Source organism: Clupea harengus, chromosome 15, assembly GCF_900700415.2.
Source record: "Clupea harengus chromosome 15, Ch_v2.0.2, whole genome shotgun sequence".
Taxonomy (NCBI): Eukaryota; Metazoa; Chordata; class Actinopteri; order Clupeiformes; family Clupeidae; genus Clupea; species Clupea harengus.
Window position 1 is genome coordinate 20,678,811 of NC_045166.1, and position 17,500 is coordinate 20,696,310.

The 17,500-nt window shown below is 42.1% G+C and overlaps 1 long non-coding RNA gene and 1 pseudogene across 1 annotated transcript; one reads left to right on the forward strand and one right to left on the reverse strand.

Annotated features, from left to right (window-relative positions):
- LOC116223687 overlaps window positions 1-17,500 on the forward strand; it is a 94,404-nt pseudogene that overhangs the window by 67,296 nt on the left and 9,608 nt on the right.
- LOC122133523 lies at window positions 5,902-7,541 on the reverse strand. The gene is made up of 3 exons (XR_006152831.1): window positions 6,842-7,541; window positions 6,345-6,384; window positions 5,902-5,935 (listed from the first exon to the last, which is right to left on the reverse strand). It is a non-coding gene; the product is annotated as an uncharacterized LOC122133523 (long non-coding RNA).

The following is a 17,500-nucleotide window of genomic DNA, read 5'->3' on the forward strand; positions in this document are numbered from 1 at the left end:
ATGTTATGCCATTTCCTTTCCTTTTGATTGCCTCTATTCAGCCTCAGGATAGTGTGTGTGTGCATGTGTGTGTGCGTGTCTGTGTGTGTATGTCTCTGTGTGTGTATGTCTCTGTGTGTGTATGTCTCTGTGTGTGTATGTGTGTGTGTGTGTGTGTGTGTGTGTGTGTGTGTGCGGCTGTGTTTGCTCATTGCAATCACTGTTTTATTATTATATGCTCCATCTCAGAGCTCCACAATCAAATGCCTTTCTTCTGTGGTCTCTACCAGTGTCATTTGTTTATTTGTTTCCTCTCTCCCAGGTTACATGAAACATTTCTGTCTGTCTGTCTGTCTGTCTGTCTGTCTGTCTGTCTGTCAGTCTATCTATCTATCTATCTACCTATCCCTCTCTTTCTTTCTTTCTCTCTTTCTTTCTCTCACTCTCGCTCTCTCTCTCCTTCTCAAAAATTGCTACATTAACCTGACTATATATTATACAGTGTTGCCAAATATGTTGTGTTCGTATACTAATTTCTGTACTATACATATATTTATATATATAATTTATATACTAATATACTAAGAATAATGTGTATCTGTCAGGTGGAGATGAAAGACATACCAGATGAACAAACTCGTCTCTCGTCTCTCTCTGTCTGTCTGTGTGTGTGTGTGTGTGTGTGTGTGTGTGTGTGTGTGTGTGTCTGTGTGTCTGTGTGTGTGTGTCTGTGTGTGTGTAATATGTCTGTGTCTGTCTCTCAGGTGGAGATGAAGGACATAGCAGATGAACAAACTCGTCTCTCTCTCTTTCGGGACCTGCTCTCCTCCAGCAACCAGTGGGTGGAATTTCAGCACCTCATGCTCCTCCTCCTGGCGTGGCCTCCCGTAACCGGGGACAACATGTGAGACAACAGTTTATCTCTCGCTATATATATTTATTTTTCAGTTTTTAAGTGGGTTTTTTTTTTATATTCTTTCAGACTGGTGAAGGTACAAGGAATGAGATGTGTGGTATTTGCATGTAGGACACAGTATAGTTCCAGGGTTCACTGTAGTTCATGAGAGGTGTGATATTTCACTGCATGTAGGACATAGTATAGTTCCAGTGTTCATGTAGTTCATGAGAGGTGTGATATTTCACTGCATGTAGGACACAGTATAGTTCCAGTGTTCATGTAGTTCACCAGGAACTAAGAACACCAAGGCCATTGAGTTGATAGTCACAGATGAAAATGTACATCGACGCAATACTTAAAGTCACTTTGGATAAACACTGACTAAAAGTAAAGATCATATGGATGTATGTATTTATGTATATATGTACATACTGTATCTGGGTGATGGTGGTCGACCTGAGTTCAATTCCTGAAAGGAGCTTGTAATGGTAGCATACGGCTGTGTGTGTGTGTGTGTGTGTGTGTGTGTGTGTGTGTGTGTGTGTGTGTGTGTGTGTCTGTTAGACCATGTGTCTATAGAAAGAAGCTCATTAGCTAAGGGTTCACAGACATTTTCAGTTCCTGTACTGAAATCAAACCAGTCAGCTATTCCACACGGATAATCAGTTTTGGTGTGGCGTTGGTGTTATGCCGTCTTTTAGGGACGTACGCACGCATGGACATACGCACACGCCCACACACACTAAGGTTATATTAGGGAAGCCTTGTCATCTATAATTTCTTCACAGTTCAAGTTGTTGGGAGATTAGTCTCAAAAAGTGTCTCTAGGATCATCTCTTTATGTGCTGTTTGTTTGAAGCTTTGCTTGTGTGTGTGTGTGTGTGTGTGTGTGTGTGTGTGTGTGTGTGTGTGTGTGTGTGTGTGTGTGTGTGTGTGTGTGTGTGTGTGTGTGTGAGTGACCTAAAAGGCTGAGGGCAGAGTACATTTCCTAACTGAAGTGCCATTAAGCAGCAATTAGTTTAATCGCACAGCGCTGCTGAAGGTTTTGTGTGTGTGCGTGTATGTGTGCGTGTATGTGTGCGCGTGTGCGCTTGTTTGTTTTGTGTGTGTGTATGTGTATGTGTGTGTGCATACGTGCTTGTGAGGGAGATGTATAGCGGAAATCTCTATTATTCAGCTGCAAAAGAAATTAATGTGTTTGTGTTTCTGTGTCTGATGGGTGTGTGTTTGTGTTTCTGTGTCTGATGGGTGTGTGTCTGGTGGGTGTGTGTTTGTGTTTCGGTTTCTGTGTCTGATGGGTGTGTGTCTGGTGGGTGTGTGTCTGGTGGGTGTGTGTCTGATGGGTGTGTGTTTGTGTTTCTGTGTCTGATGGGATGTGTGTCTGGTGGGTGTGTGTTTGTGTTTCTGTTTCTGTGTCTGATGGGTGTGTGTCTGGTGTGTGTGTGTTTGTGTTTCTGTGTCTGTTGGGTGTGTGTCTGGTGGGTGCGTTAGTGTGTTTGTGTGCACATCTGCATGTGTGACTAATCTGGTTGACATTTGGACAGGATGGCTTATAAAAAGATGAAGAACAGTCATGGCTTATTTGTGTCATGTTTCTGTGTGTGTGTGTGTGTGTGTGTGTGTGTGTGTGTGTACGTCCTTAATCAGTATGTATCCCTGCAGCCAAATTCACTGCTTTTACTAGACATTACTAACTTCATCTGAAATGTTTTTTAACTGGACTAAAGCAAAGCATTTCAGAGAGGCAGAGAATATGGCTGAAACGTTGGCAGTGTGCTTAGCAAAACTATAAACACACACACGGAAGCTTCAGTCAAAGCCAAAGTGTAATTTTGTGTGTGTGTGTGTCTTTCTGTGTAATTTTGTGTGTGTGTGTAAGAGGCAGTCCAGGGAACGCTGCTGGCTATGGCAAACTTTACTTCAAAGTCCTTCCCATATAGCCTGCACTTTAGACAGAAATGTCATGTCACTCAATGTGAATGTTTAGCTGTTCAGGAGCTGTGTGTGTGTGTGTCCACCTGTTCTCTCTGGCATGACATGCTTGATGGAGATTGGTTGTGATGTCCTCATCCACTAATGACGTGCGAATGGTTGCGGTAATGACTTGTGATTGGCTGATAGCTTCATTAGATGTGATTGGTAGATGATGTTTGTGTTTTGGGGCTCATCATGGCCGTGGCAGCAGGAGAAATCACCCAGGAGGGTGTGTGTGTGTGTGTGTGTGTGTGTGTGTGTGTATGTGTGTGTATGTGTGCGCGCTCAGAACTTAGTCTCTTCATATAAGAACATAAGGACTGTGTGTGTGTGTGTGTGTGTGTGTGTGTGTGTGTGTGTGTGTGTGTGTGTGTGTGTGAGTGTGAGTGTGAGAGAGAGAGAGAGATAATGGTGCGTTGGTCAGCTGTTTTAACGTTATGGCAGGTGGTTGTTATTCTCCTATTCAGTGCCCCCTCTGAACTCACTGGAGCCATTTCAAACAGGGGTTATGAGAGCAGGGCGCCTACACACACACACACACATACACACACACACACACACACACACACATACCCAAACACACAAATAATGGTTGTTCGACAAATACATTTAATAACCCCAATTGTGTGTGTGTGTGTGTTTTAGGTCAGACCCTGAGCATAATCCCTGGGTGAGTCTGACCTCTTCTCTACTCACCCACTCCTCCTCCGGGTCAAAGGTCAGCAACGTAGGAGGCGAGGTGTTGACCATGTGCCGCACCCTCTACCCCACCAAACACACTCTCCCCTCTCAGGTAAGTGTGTGTGCGTGCCGTGTGTGTGTGTGTGTGTGTGTGTGTGTGTGTGTGTTACACCACTAGTTTTGAATCAAAAGTTATTTTATTTAACCAACACAATGAAGAGCCACCACAGCTTTCCAGAAAGTTCCCGGAAAACACGGCGCTAACGCAACAAGCCTTCTCAGAAAAATGGCACACGACAGACGGCCCTAAACAGGCATCTGCCGGGAGAGGTGGAGCGGTAGTGCTTTTAAATGACAGTGTGCACCTAATGGCCACACCACCAGCACACACACAGGAAACACAGCCATGGCCAGAGTGTGTGTGAGAGTAACTCATGTAGTCTTCCTCTACCGTTTACACAGGAATGCACAATTCATATCTGACCACAGTAGCTGTTTCTCTCTCTCCCTCTGTCCGTGCAGGATGGGCTATGAAAGTGGAATAACAAGAACAATGAATCTCACACTGTGGCTCTTTTTGATTTATTCCCATTCACTTACATGGGGTAAATCACTTCCATAAACCATCATTCATTCTTTAGTTGTTCAATGTATTATTGGACAAATCTGCTACATCCAATAAAATGTTCAGATTTGTGTGTACCCTCACTTACACTCATTGTACCAGCAGACACAGGGACATTGACTTTGAGGATTTCAAGTAAGGGATAATGTATTGTCCGGAGGTCATTATCCAAAAATAAATCCTTTCAGTACGAAACAACAGCCCTCCGCTGCGTGTCGGGGTGCTGTTCGCCCCGTCGGGATTTATTTTTGGATAATGACCGACGGTCATTATACGGTTACTTGCCAAAAACGATAGAAGACATTCCTCCAAAATACCTATTTTTAATGATTTAGTTGCCGTTTCGTGATTTCCGCTAAGAAATAAATAGTTCTTCAAGCAAATAGAACTTTTAAGTTTCAGGTGTTGCGTAGCAACCCATTACTTGCACTGCAAAAAATGCCCCTCTAGATTTAAGACAAATTATTACATATTTAAGCATAATCTTGCTTAAAACAAGCAAATTTGGCTACCAGTGCGTTAAGCAAATTTGCCTTGTTAAGATTTCTTAAAATAAGACAGGCTGCACAATTACTCCAAAAGCACAGAATGTCTTGAAATAAGACTAATTCCACTCATTTCAAACCATGTAGTTACCTCAAAATAAGCCTGATGTCACTCAAATCTAGTGAACTTCTGAGGCATTAGTACTTGAAATAAGAGACAATTCAAGCACAGAATGTCCTGAAATAAGACTAATTCCACTCATTTCAAACCATGTAGTTACCTCAAAATAAGCCTGATGTCACTCAAATCTAGTGAACTTCTGAGGCATTAGTACTTGAAATAAGAGATAATTCAGGCTTTTACATAAGACCACAAAATCTTAAAATAAGAGTGAAATTTAGACTGACAACACTGATTTTAAGTCATCTAGTAACTTCCAAAGAATTCTGTCATCACTCAAACCTGGAGTACTTCTTAAGCATTAAGTAACTTAAAATCAGACCACAAGCTCTTAAAATCAGGAAACGTGACACAACACATTATGTATCACTGTTTTATTAGCCTGTTAATGAAGAATACCAATAACAGCCATTTGAGAGTAGTGAACAATATTAAGGATCAGAATGCTTAAATGTACTTAATTACATATTACACATAATGATTTAAGTAAACTGTCAGACATAAGGTACATTGACATCTACATAAACGATGACAATACAGCAACACATCAAACAGTCAGAATTCATCAAGCAGTCAACAAATCATTGACAAATGTAGCTGGAAATACATTGGACGTTGTGTTACTGTGTGCTGTCCTGACCTCCAGACATATAGAGAAAGAGTTGGGGGGGGGGGGGGGGGGGGGGAGTGACATACAGAAGAGTGACATACAGAGAGAGGTTGACAAAGAGAGAGGGAGAGACAGACTAGGTTTGGATGAATACTTGACAGTCAGCAAGCACCTTTTTATATGTTGTCGTCTTGTCACTCTCGTGAAGAAAAGTTTGTATTATGGACAATAGCCTAGCAATACACTTGGACTAGGTCAACTGGAACACATAGTAGCATCCCATCAGTATCATGAGAGATTCCAGAAGCACGTCCCTTGGCAAGGTCATCAGTTACGCAAGAAGACATTGGGGTCCTCAGATGGCTGAAAAAACACTGACTCTAAAACACACCTCAAGGACATGGTACAGTGCCTCACTTGCCGACTTGAGTTTTCTTGGAGGGGCGGTTGGGGAAGGGAACATTTTTTGGGAGCGCCTCCAACAAGGCAATGGCCTGTGCAGCTGCGAACAAAGTGATAAGAGTTCATCTGCAATATTTATGATGTCCCTGAAACTATGGATACATAAGAGCACTGAGTAAGCGGCAAGTCAATGTAATGGGTCACTTGTACAAATGACAAATGTAGTGGTGTTAGAACCCTCCAGTGACAACCACCAGTTTGCTGAGATTCAAGGATAGTAGCATATCGGCTATGCCGCGATAATGACCACCTCACTGTACATTATCCCTTACACAGCTTTAAGTTTTTATTTACTACTATACTATTTTTGTTATTACATTTCTTACTGCCACTCCATGCCAGTCAGCTAACTAACTATTCACTTCTAGGGAAACCATGCATAGCCAGTCTAGCCACAATCTTTGGCTTTATCTAACCATCTTATATCATATGTACTATCATAGACTTACCTTCCAGAAGTGACTGTGTTGTCTTGTCCAATTGCTCCATCTGTAATTTAGAGAAAAGGGTTGTTACTCTTTCAGAAAGAAAAAAAATCTTCAACTTCAAGTCGAAGCTTCACTCAGGGTGGGGGATCCTTAACCTATAGAGTAGCTAGTTAGCTAAGAGCTAACTGCAGCTACTAGCTATTATATCACCAACATTCACACTAAATTAATCCTCTGAACTTGCTTACTTTTTACAGACAAGACTACTAGGGACACTTTCTGACATTGTATTACCTGGCACTAGTTTAAAACATATGAGAGACGTTAGGTCAGTCGACATTGCTTCAATTTAATTATTGTGCTAGGTTAGCTGTCTTAGCTGACGTCAAGTGTGCTAGCTTTGTTTGCTAACAAGTTAATAACTTCAACCAGAAGTCTTGGTCTTTTACAAACATTTTTGTTTTCAATATTGCTGACGAATTACCAAAGTAGGTAGAGGTTAAATTATGTTAACTTACCTTTAGCTTTTTAAGTCGAAAGGCACAGCTCTTGTACTTGCTTCAGTTCACATCACTGGCATGCAGCTCAAGCGACGTTTGAGATGTGTTGGGTGCGTTCGAGTGAATTCGATCCTGCCACCGAGTTTGAGGAAAACTTGTGGTTTATGACAACATTTCTGACTGAGCATTTTGTGATCAGTGGTAATCCACAAGTATCGCAAGTATATTTGACTGTGTTTTTTTAAGTGATTTAGGTCACTTTACTACGTGGTGCAAATTAAGTGGTTGTTAAAACTCATATCTAGTTAAAAAATAACTTGAATTATGACCTTTAATGCAATAAGAAAATAACAAGTGAATTTATGCTTGAAATTAAACGTTTTCAACTTGACACTATTGCTTAAAATAAGACTACCACACTTGAAGTGGATTCTTTTAAGATAAAGTGCTCATATCTAGTGTTAAAGAACTCAAATTAAGTTCAAATGTGCTTATCAAGGCAGCGCAAGTAATATTTGCTTCACATAGGTAAAAATAACCTTATCAAGACAACACTAGGTAAGTCCAATTTTGCTAAAAACAAGACCAACTAGATTTTTTCATCTTAATATAAGAATAATAAGCCTAGGTAAGAAAAGCAGTTTTTGCAGTGTGCTGACTTCAAATTACAATGAGTCTGTTAAGTTAAATGACCGGACTACTTGCGGAATGATATGAAAGATGTGAATTAGAAGCACAAAACCCATTGCCAATGACAGCGGTCAATATCTTTTCGCAGCGGTGAATATCAGGAAATATTCACCGGCAAACGTTGGGATGGCCCATTCAAATCAACGGTACTTTTTGGAACATTCTGAAGAGCCGTGTAATAAAGCAAGTTATCTAAGTATCTTTGACATTGTTTACACAGAATGGAGTTGGAGGATGGATTTGTTAACACTTTAGTGTTTTAACATATTAGACCTTGAACTTAATAAATGAAAAGATCTGGGTAAGTTATGTAGCTTATTGCACACGACAAATGAAGACTGTCAGCTCATTTGGAAAACAGTTGTGTTAATCATAAAGCCTACTGTGTGCTGTACGCTCATGTGTTGGGGGCTGTGTAATCTGTCATGTGCGATCGATTAGCGATAATCTGCTGCTGTTGAGCAATCTCACTTGGTATGTTCTTGCAGAAATGCAGAAACACTTCCAGAAAAGACTTAAAGGGGTTGTGGGGGCGTGATTTTTAAGTTTTGCTTTCTGCCATTCTTTTTTTCTTGCTTTCTTTATCATTTCTCATCTCTTCCCCTCTCTCTCTCTCTCTCTCTCTCTCTCTCTGTCTCTTTTTCTCTCTCTGTCTCTCTGTCTCTCTCTGTCTCTCTGTCTCTCTCTGTCTCTGTCTCTCTGTCTCTGTCTCTCTCTGTCTTTCTTTCTCTCTCTCTCTCTCTCTCTCTCTGTCTCTCTCTCTCTCTCTCTCTCTCTCTCTCTCTGTCTCTGTCTCTCTCTCTCTCTCTCTCTCTCTTTCCCTCTCTAGTGTATTGGCCAGGTGTCCTGCCTGCTCCTGGATCAGTCCTTGTTGCTGCCCGCCCTGAAGCTGATGGCTGAGAGTCAGGATGAACAGCTGCTCTCACAGGTCCTGGATCAGCTCAAAGCAGTCTCGCAAGTAAGGCCATTTATACACACTTTAACTAACTTCATCAACACTTTAAGGACTGATTCTCAATCTGTATGCATGTGGTGTTTCAAAGCGAAGGCCATTTACACACCAAGACTTCAAGGACTGATTCCAGATCAGAAGCGGTGTTATAAAGCAATATCTTAAAAGTAGGTTAGAAGTAACTGAATAAATTAGAAGTCTTGGGACAGAGAGCATCGGAGATCATATTGACTACAGGCATTTAAAAGTTATATATAAATACTGTGTGTGTGTGTTCGTAGTATTGGCACATGTGCAGTAATAATACAGTAAAGTGGATGTATAGATGTTCATCCGGTCATATATAAAAAAGGGTTTCCTGATCAGGCAGTGCCTGTGGAGCTGAACCATCTCTCTCGCTCTAGTAGTGAAAGCATAGAAGGCCAGTGTGTGTGTGTGTGTGTGTGTGTGTGTGTGTGTGTGTGTGTGTGTGTGTGTGTGTGTGTGTGTGTGTGTGTGTGTGTGTGTGTGTGTGTGTGTGTGTGTGTGTGTGTGTGTGTGTGTGTGTGTGTGTGTGTGTTGAATCTTTGAGGGAAATGGAGAGTGTCTGAAAAAGCCACTGAGTGTGGCATTCAGCTAGCTTAAGTGTTCAGGTGAGAGAGGGTGTGTGTGTGTGTGTGCGTGTGTGTGACTAATCTAGTGAATTTGAAAAACACTACTGCAATGCTGAATCATAAATGTACCTCTGAAATTGCTGGAAAGCTCTGGAAGTGGAGAGAAAACCAACCACATGATTACAAAGTCAATGAAGTGCAGCTGCAGATGTGCCACACTGTTGGCAGGCCCCATCCTGAGCACGAGTGCCATCAAGCACAAGTGTGTGTGTGTGTGTGTGTGTGTGTGTGTGTGTGTGTGTGTGTGTGTGTGTGTGTGTGTGTGTGTGTGTGTGTGTATGAAATTACACTGATTTATGTCAGTCAGGTGGTCTCTTCATTGGTTTACACACTCGCAACTTCTGCCCCCAGGCTAGCCCAGCCTTATGTCTAGGCAGACTGTTAAAGGTCGGGATAGCTTTCGCGGTTAGAGCTAGATGTTATCTCAAAGAGGACTCAGGAGGTAGAAGATGGTCATAAAGATGGGCTTTATTTTACCCAAATAAGGCCCATAAGGCAGTAAAAACAATGACAATAACAAATGAATATAAATTAAACTTTTCAAAAAGACAAATACACGGGCATTATAGCCACAAACAAATACGCAAATTAGTCGACTAAATAATTAAAAGGACCACATTAGCTAGTCCATGAGAGAGCTCGTAAGACGTATGTCCTATTAAACACGGCAACTCTCTCGAGCAAATGAAAAAGGTAAGTTTAAGTAGCCTTGACAAGCACCTTCAATTGGCTCATACCAATCATTAATTTCAGGTGTGTCATCAGCAAGGCACCAACACCTGTGGCTCACCGCAGCCATACCTAAACATGATGTCCCAAACAGCTGGGAAAACCAAACTACACCAACGTAGTAATCACGGCTCGGTGACGGCATACCCGACACATAATAAATCAGCCATAACATAAACTGCACATGGATACAAACATTGAACGTACAAAACACACACACAAAACACCTGCACCCAGTCCACTAAAGCAGCAGGCTGCAGTGGCGGGTCACACAGGTGCCCCGTCACACAGACCTCAACCGCTCCAATGGCATCCTACCCATCCTACCTATGTTTGGATAGTTTTATTCATCTATTCATTCAAGATCGCTCCGTACAGAAAGTTCTAGAAGTGTTTAAACTTATATAGGTGTGTTTATGCGGACTTGCAGGACAAAGGCAGAAACAAAACAAAAAACAGCCTGTACGTTTTTTGAGGGGCTGGGTATGACTTAAAGGAGCCGGCCACGATTCTGCTGAAAAGTTGCCGTTGTTTGAGCTCAACAGCCAATCCCAACAACACTCCTTCCCTCCGTGCTCCTAAAGCAACGTGTGATTGGCTGTAATAGCGTATGGCACTGCACTTTGTTTTTGTTAACAATTACAGAGCCAGGGCTGTGACACTGGAGGTTTTTTTTTTTTTTTTCGTGGGTAGCACTTTATTTGGATAGTCCGCCTACAGAGACTTTACTACGGTGGCCGAGAGGTGCAAACCAACATTACAAAATCTGAAACACTTTTACAAAGCTTGAGACAAATTTACATTTTGGAAAACATTTTTACATATCATAAAACAAAATTACATTACCATAACACATTTACAAGTCCCGAAACAAATTTACATTTCAGAAAACAAATTTACATTTCAGAAAACAAATTAACAAGACGCAAAACACTTTTACAAGTCCCGAAACAAATCTACAAGTGGCGAAACTAATTTACAAATGACATTAACCGGAAAGGGAATGTACCAACTCCGTGATTGACGTGGAAGTGATAACGGAAGTGCTCAACTTGAGTTGATGGATGGAGTTCATGGTGAAAAAGCAAACTGAATGATGCCCGGTTATATCGCAGAAAGGATTTCTCCTCTACAAACGTCATAATTAGGGCAATACGACTGGAACTTCGTGGACCTAGACAGCTGTTTGGTTACCGCATGATGTGGCAGGTGCTCAAAGAAAAGTACAATCTGCGAGTGAAAAGAGATCATGTAACGAATTTGCTCCGGGAGCTCAATCCTCGAGGGTGCCAATGCTCAAAAAAATAAAGTCTTTTCAGAGACCTCAAGCTGATGTATACACCGTGTAAACATGACATCATGTCCACGATTACAGCGTACGAGTGTCCCTCATTAAAATATTGTATGCACTGCTGCGGGATATCTGGTCCTTCAGTCTGGTCTGCTCCATTTAAAAACTCTAAAGACCTCACGAAAAACAAAATCGCGTTAATCGGCTCATATGGTTGCCACAAAACGGGCAAAACACCACTCTCGCTGTCAATCTTGGGTCACCATGAACTCCATCAACTAAAGTTGAGCGCTTTCGTTATCACTTCCATAGACATATAGACATATATACGTATATATGTCTATGATCACTTCCATGTCAATCACGGAGTTGGTACATTCCCTTTCCGGTTAATGTCATTTGTAAATTTGTTTCGGGACTTGTAAAAGTGTTATGGTAATGTAACCTTAACTATAAATTGTAGTTAACGGAGTTTCAACAGATCGGAGCATCTGTAGATAATCTGTGCTTTAAAGGTCTGTGACGGGGCACCTGTGTGACCCGCCACTGCAGCCTGTAGGCTGCTGCCTTACTGGACTGGGTGTAGGTGTTTTGGGGTGTGTGTTGCTTCTTCTATGTTCGTGTACGTTTACAGTTTATATGTTCATTAACCACTCCACTTTGGTTAGAAGAATCACGCAATTTTAATGTCTTGTCACAAATGTTCCGTTATTTAGTTTAGCAAACTACATCGCAATATCACCTTGCATTGTCTGTCTTACCGTTGTTAGTGTCTCGTCTTGCGTCTGTTTATTTGTTTGTGAAAATGCGCAATAACTTCCGGGTTAACCAGGAGTTAACTTGAATAGTTTTTAAATAATATTTGGCTGATTTATAATATGTCGGCTATGCCGTCATTTAGCCTGTTATCATGTATGGCTTAGTCCATTTTCCCAGCTGTATGGGACTATATTTTGTGGCTGCTTGAGCTGAATGTTTAAATATGGCTGCTGTGAGCCAAAGGTGTTGAGCCTGTCTATGACACAGCTGCAATTAGTGATTGGCATGAGCCAATGAGGGGATAGTGTCTAGGCTATTTAAACTTGCCTTTGTTTTGTTTCGGGAGAGCCACCGTTTAATAAGACGTAAGTCTTGGAGCTCTCACATGGACTGGATACTTTAGTCCTTTTTATGTATAGTCGACTATTGCTTAATTCTTTGGGGCTATGATGCCCATTTATTTTCCTTAGCGTAACGTTTTGCTTTATATGTATTATTGCTATTTGTTTTACTGCCTTTGGCCTTATTTGGGTTTAATAAAATGCCCATCTCCTTAAACATCTTCTACCTCCTGAGTCCTCCTATGAGTATAACATCTTGCTCTAAACTGCGACAGCTATCCCGACCTTTAACAAGGTCACACTTCATATGGATGGTCCCCTACAGTCACATAAGGTTTAGCAATGTGTGCTATCAGGACTAACTAATGTAGAAGGTCCTTAAAGTGGTCTGGAAGTCTTCTGGGTTGGATATGACTTAAAGCACAGGCGTGCTGGGGTGAAACTTCAGCGAAGTTGAGCTTAATTTATTATTGCCATTCCAGCCACATACAGATCATATGCAGAGTCCTTCTCCATCTGGGGCAGTTTTACACTGGCAGGCCCCAGGTCAGATTGGAGCTGTGACTTTGAACTGCTCGACCCAGATCGGCTGCACTCTCCAGAGCAGGGCTGCTCTAATTAAGCTGACTCCCAGTCAGGTCTGAAGTGGGAGTTCAGCAGCATAAAAAGAAATGTTAACGGTCTGACCCACTGGATATCTGGATTGTTGGAGTGAGGGTGGAAAAACACGTCGCCTCCATACCGGAGTCCTTCATACACAATAATACCATATACGTAGATGTTTTTCGCTATAAATCTATGACTGTAACAGCTGTCCTGTTAACCCAACCCTAAAACCTAACCTTAATCCTAAATCTAGTCCTAAAAGTGTTGCTCTTGCTCTAGTACACACTCTATGACACTGTACTCAGTAGGATAGTCATACTGTAACAGGGGACAAGGGCAATGTAATGCATTGTAAGCGTGACCCAAACTGTTAACCGTATTGTACTGGTATTTCAGATTCCCTTTTAACAGTGTAGCTTAGTGGCACTACACAATCCCCAAGCATCACACACTCGCGCATTACACACACCACACACACACTCCTGCAAGAGCAGCACCATTAATCTTAAGCCGTGATTCTTCCCACAGAGAGGGCCGGGCCCTGCGATCCACCGTGAGTCGAGCCGAGCTCCTCTAAAGTGGGTCCACTTAACCCCGGCCCTCTCCCTCGCTCTCTCTCTCTCTCCCTCTCTCTCTCTCTCTCTCTCTCTTTATCTCTCTCTCCCCACCGCCCCTCTCCCTCGCTTTTCACTCTCTCCCCCTCCACCCCCCCTCTCCCTCCCTTCTCTGTCCCTCTCTCTCTCTCTCTCTCTCTTGCTCTCTCTCTTGCTCTCTCTCTTGCTCTCTCTCTCTTTCATTGACTACGGGCCTGATAAGCCGAGCGTCTTCCAGAATAGAGTCTCTCATCGCTCATCAGGGGACCAAAACTGACCTGGGTAAAGATAAGCAGTGGCGCTCAAGGAGGCTTCATTAAGAGCGGCAGGACCTGCGGCTGACCTTAGATCTGATTTGTGTGTTTGTGTGTGTGTGGGTGCGTGCATACCAGTGTGTGTGTGAGTGTGTATGTCTCTGTGTGTGTGTGTGTACGTTTGTAAGAGAGAATAAGCAGAGATAATCTCCTCTCCCTTGAGCACATGAGGACTTTTATCTAAAAAAGAGAGAGATAGAGAGAGAGAAAGGGCGGGAGGGAGAGAGATGGAGAGAGAGAGAGAAGGGGAGAGAGAGAGGGGGAGAGAAGGGGAGAGAGAGAGGGAGAAAAAGAAAGTGGAGGCGAGAGAGAGAGAGGGCGTGGGAGAATATTAAGAAATAGAAGAATGTAAACGAGAGGGTAAAACGTCTGAATGAAGAATGTCGAGGAAGATGATAGAGAGCAAGATTGACGGCCCTGCTGAGGGGAAAGGGATACAAAAGAAAGAAAGATGGAGGGAATAGAGATTAAAAGAAGAAAAGAAAAAAAGTGGTAGAAAATCAATGTATTGAAAAGAAGGGAGAGGGTTTCACTGGGAGACTGTAAACTGTAACAAAGATAGACATGAAAAGTGATGGCACAGAGAAAGAGAGAGAGAGAAGGAGAGGAAGAGAGAGAGAGAGAGAGAGAGAGAGAGAGAGGGAGAGGGAGAGGGAGAGGGAGAGGGAGAGGGAGAGGGAGAGGGAGAGGGAGAGGGAGAGGGATGATGTGTTTATTGTTCCATACCCTGTGGGAGTGAGTGTTCCGTACAAAAGGGAAGTTGTGTTTAATGTTTCAGAAGTTTGAAAATGTCATCTCAACCCCGCGTGTGTGTGTGTGTGTTTGTGTGTGTGGCTGTCAGTGTGTGTTTGTGTCTGTAAACAAATACATTATTCACTGCTGAAGTGCTATCCGACTTTATTAACATTACTGAATTATTCACACCAGACAAGAGATTTGGTACTTTTGACAACACACTCTGCTTTTCAGTGTGTATATGTCTGAACACACACACTCACACACACACACTCACACACACACCCTTGTTATCTCTACATCTCTAACTATGAAAAAGAAAGAGAGACAGAATGTTATGGTACATTTCCTTGACTCTGCATGTATAAGACTACTGGTTATTTTAATGCCATGTACACACACACACACACATACACACACACACAAACTTGTCATCTCACTGTGTGTTTCGCACTCCACTCCATCACTTTTAAAGGTGCTACAGCTCTTTCATTATCCCTCTATCCCTACTTCACACATGTGTGCGCGCGAGCACACACACACACACACACACACACACACACACACACACACACACACACTCTCACACGGAGATCAGATGCTGTCTGCTATAGTGACAGTGACAGGGATGTTATTTATATTACTTGTACATTTCATCATATTTATCTTTTTTTTTTCCTCCCTAACTGTTCACTTGTATAACATTTGTCTGCACTGATCTTTTAGCCATCTGTCTGTCAACTAATTCATCTAGAACCCAACTGTCTGTTTGTCTGTCTGTCTGTCTGTCTGTCTGTCTGTCCAGCCATGCATATATCACTCTTTATGTGTTCATATATCCCTCCATCTCTCCATCCAAACATCCATCCAACCGTGTATATCCCACTCTCTGTGTCTAACCGTCTATCCATTCTAATCCATTCACATCTCACTCTGCCCATCCATCCATCCATCCATCCATCCATCCATCCATCCATCTCTCTGTGTCTGTCCTTACAGTCCCTCTATCCAATATCTATATCTCCATATCCATAACAATCTCTTTGTCTATCTGTTCATCCCTCTATCCAACCATATCTCAGTCTGTTTCTGGATATCTTTATCCATCCATCCATCCATCCATATATCACTCTGTATCTGACTGTCCCTCAAGCATTATCAGTCTTGTGTGTGTCAATTCATTCATCCCTCGCCTGGAGAACACATAGTCCACATCACTATGGGAACATCTTGCCTGGAGAACATATAGTCCACATCACTATGGGAACATCTTGCCTGGAGAACATATAGTCCACATCACTATGGGAACACCTCGCCTGGAGAACATATAGTCCACATCACTATGGGAACATCTTGCCTGGAGAACATATAGTCCACATCACTATGGGAACACCTCGCCTGGAGAACATATAGTCCACATTACTCTGTTGTTCTGTGTTTATCAAGTCTTTCTTTTCTTTTGTTAAATCTATTAGTCAGCCTTGTTTTAAGCGAGCTTGAAATGTGCAACAGATAATGAGACAAGAATCCATTGAAATGATTCAGGCACCATTAGCATCCGAATATTAGCACGGCATGTTGAGCTTTCTTAATGCTAATCGTATCCATTTATGACAAACACCAACAATTCTCAATATAGGTTACACATTTTCTTGGTTTATTTTTTTTGTTCAGAAGGAAAATATGGTGTGGTCTGTGCAACGACAGAACCATAAAAGAGCTTTCAGGTGGGCAGTAGGCTTTTTGAGGCTGTTAGATCTTTCACACCAGACTGTTTGTTTGTCTGTCTGTCTGTCCGTTTGTTTGTTTGTTTGTTTGTTAACCCTTGCTGCAAGGATTTTCAGACTGTTACCCACAGCGCATTCGTTTATAAGCACAAGGTTATGTAGTTTCCTAATATTACTGGTATTCCCCTTAAAAAGGATTAATAGCCAGGTCTAAAAAGTAGACTGATTTATTGTAAGCCATATTTTCACCACCCATATTACGCCCCACTCAGCTTTCCTTCAACACAATTGGATTTTGTTATGCAGCACTGTTATCTCGTGTGGCGTAGCCTAATTGATGTCTCAACCTCTTTGATGTTATAATATAAAAAGAATGAAGCCCAGACACACACACACACAGACACACACACACACACACACACACACACTCAGTCTCACTCTTTGATAGTGATCTCTATCAGCCCGTATCTGCTGGACTGGCAACTGTACAGCCACACTCAATAGATCAGAAGCATTGAATTATCAAAAGGGTCAGTTGTCTGAATCGAAACAAAAATGAATTTATTTTTAAATGCGGTCATCTCACTATGATGTGGTTGGAACTTTAAAATTATAGATTTGTTGTAAGTGTATATTAATCGAAGGCGACATTACACAGTAATAAATGATTGAGAAATTACAATCGGAAAATCTACTTTGAATATTTGTTTTACTATTAATACAAGTGCGGCCCAGTAATCTGCAGTGACATATTTCTGAATTTATCCGGGAGGGGAAATAAGCTTACCAACAATAGATGGTGTGCACGTTAACCATTGACCGACTGTGACATTGTGAGGTTGAATACAGTCTGAGGCGATGTAGAGGACAAGCGCCAGAACACCACTTATCTCACCGCGTTTGTAAACAGATAAGTAGCCTATTTGCAAGTATTGAACGGTATGCAGGCTACAATGCATAGCAAAAGGTCTCCAAGCTTATTAAGATGGGCTTGGCAGTGCCACGTTACTCTGACGGTCAGTTCATTACCTTCCCATAGGCAGTATAAACAAACCTCTTTGGGCCATGCTAGCAAAGAAGGCTAAAACCTCTGAGCTAGTGTCAGGCGCTAGTACATCTCCTAAGGACTCTGTGTGTCTCTGTGTGTGTGTGTGTGTGTGTGTGTGTGTGTGTGTGTGTGTGTGTGTGTGTGTGTGTGTGTGTGTGTGTGTGTGTGTGTGTGTGTGTGTGTGAAAGCGAGACAGTTCTGTACCCACTGGCATAAGGTATTCAAAGACAGAGAGAGAG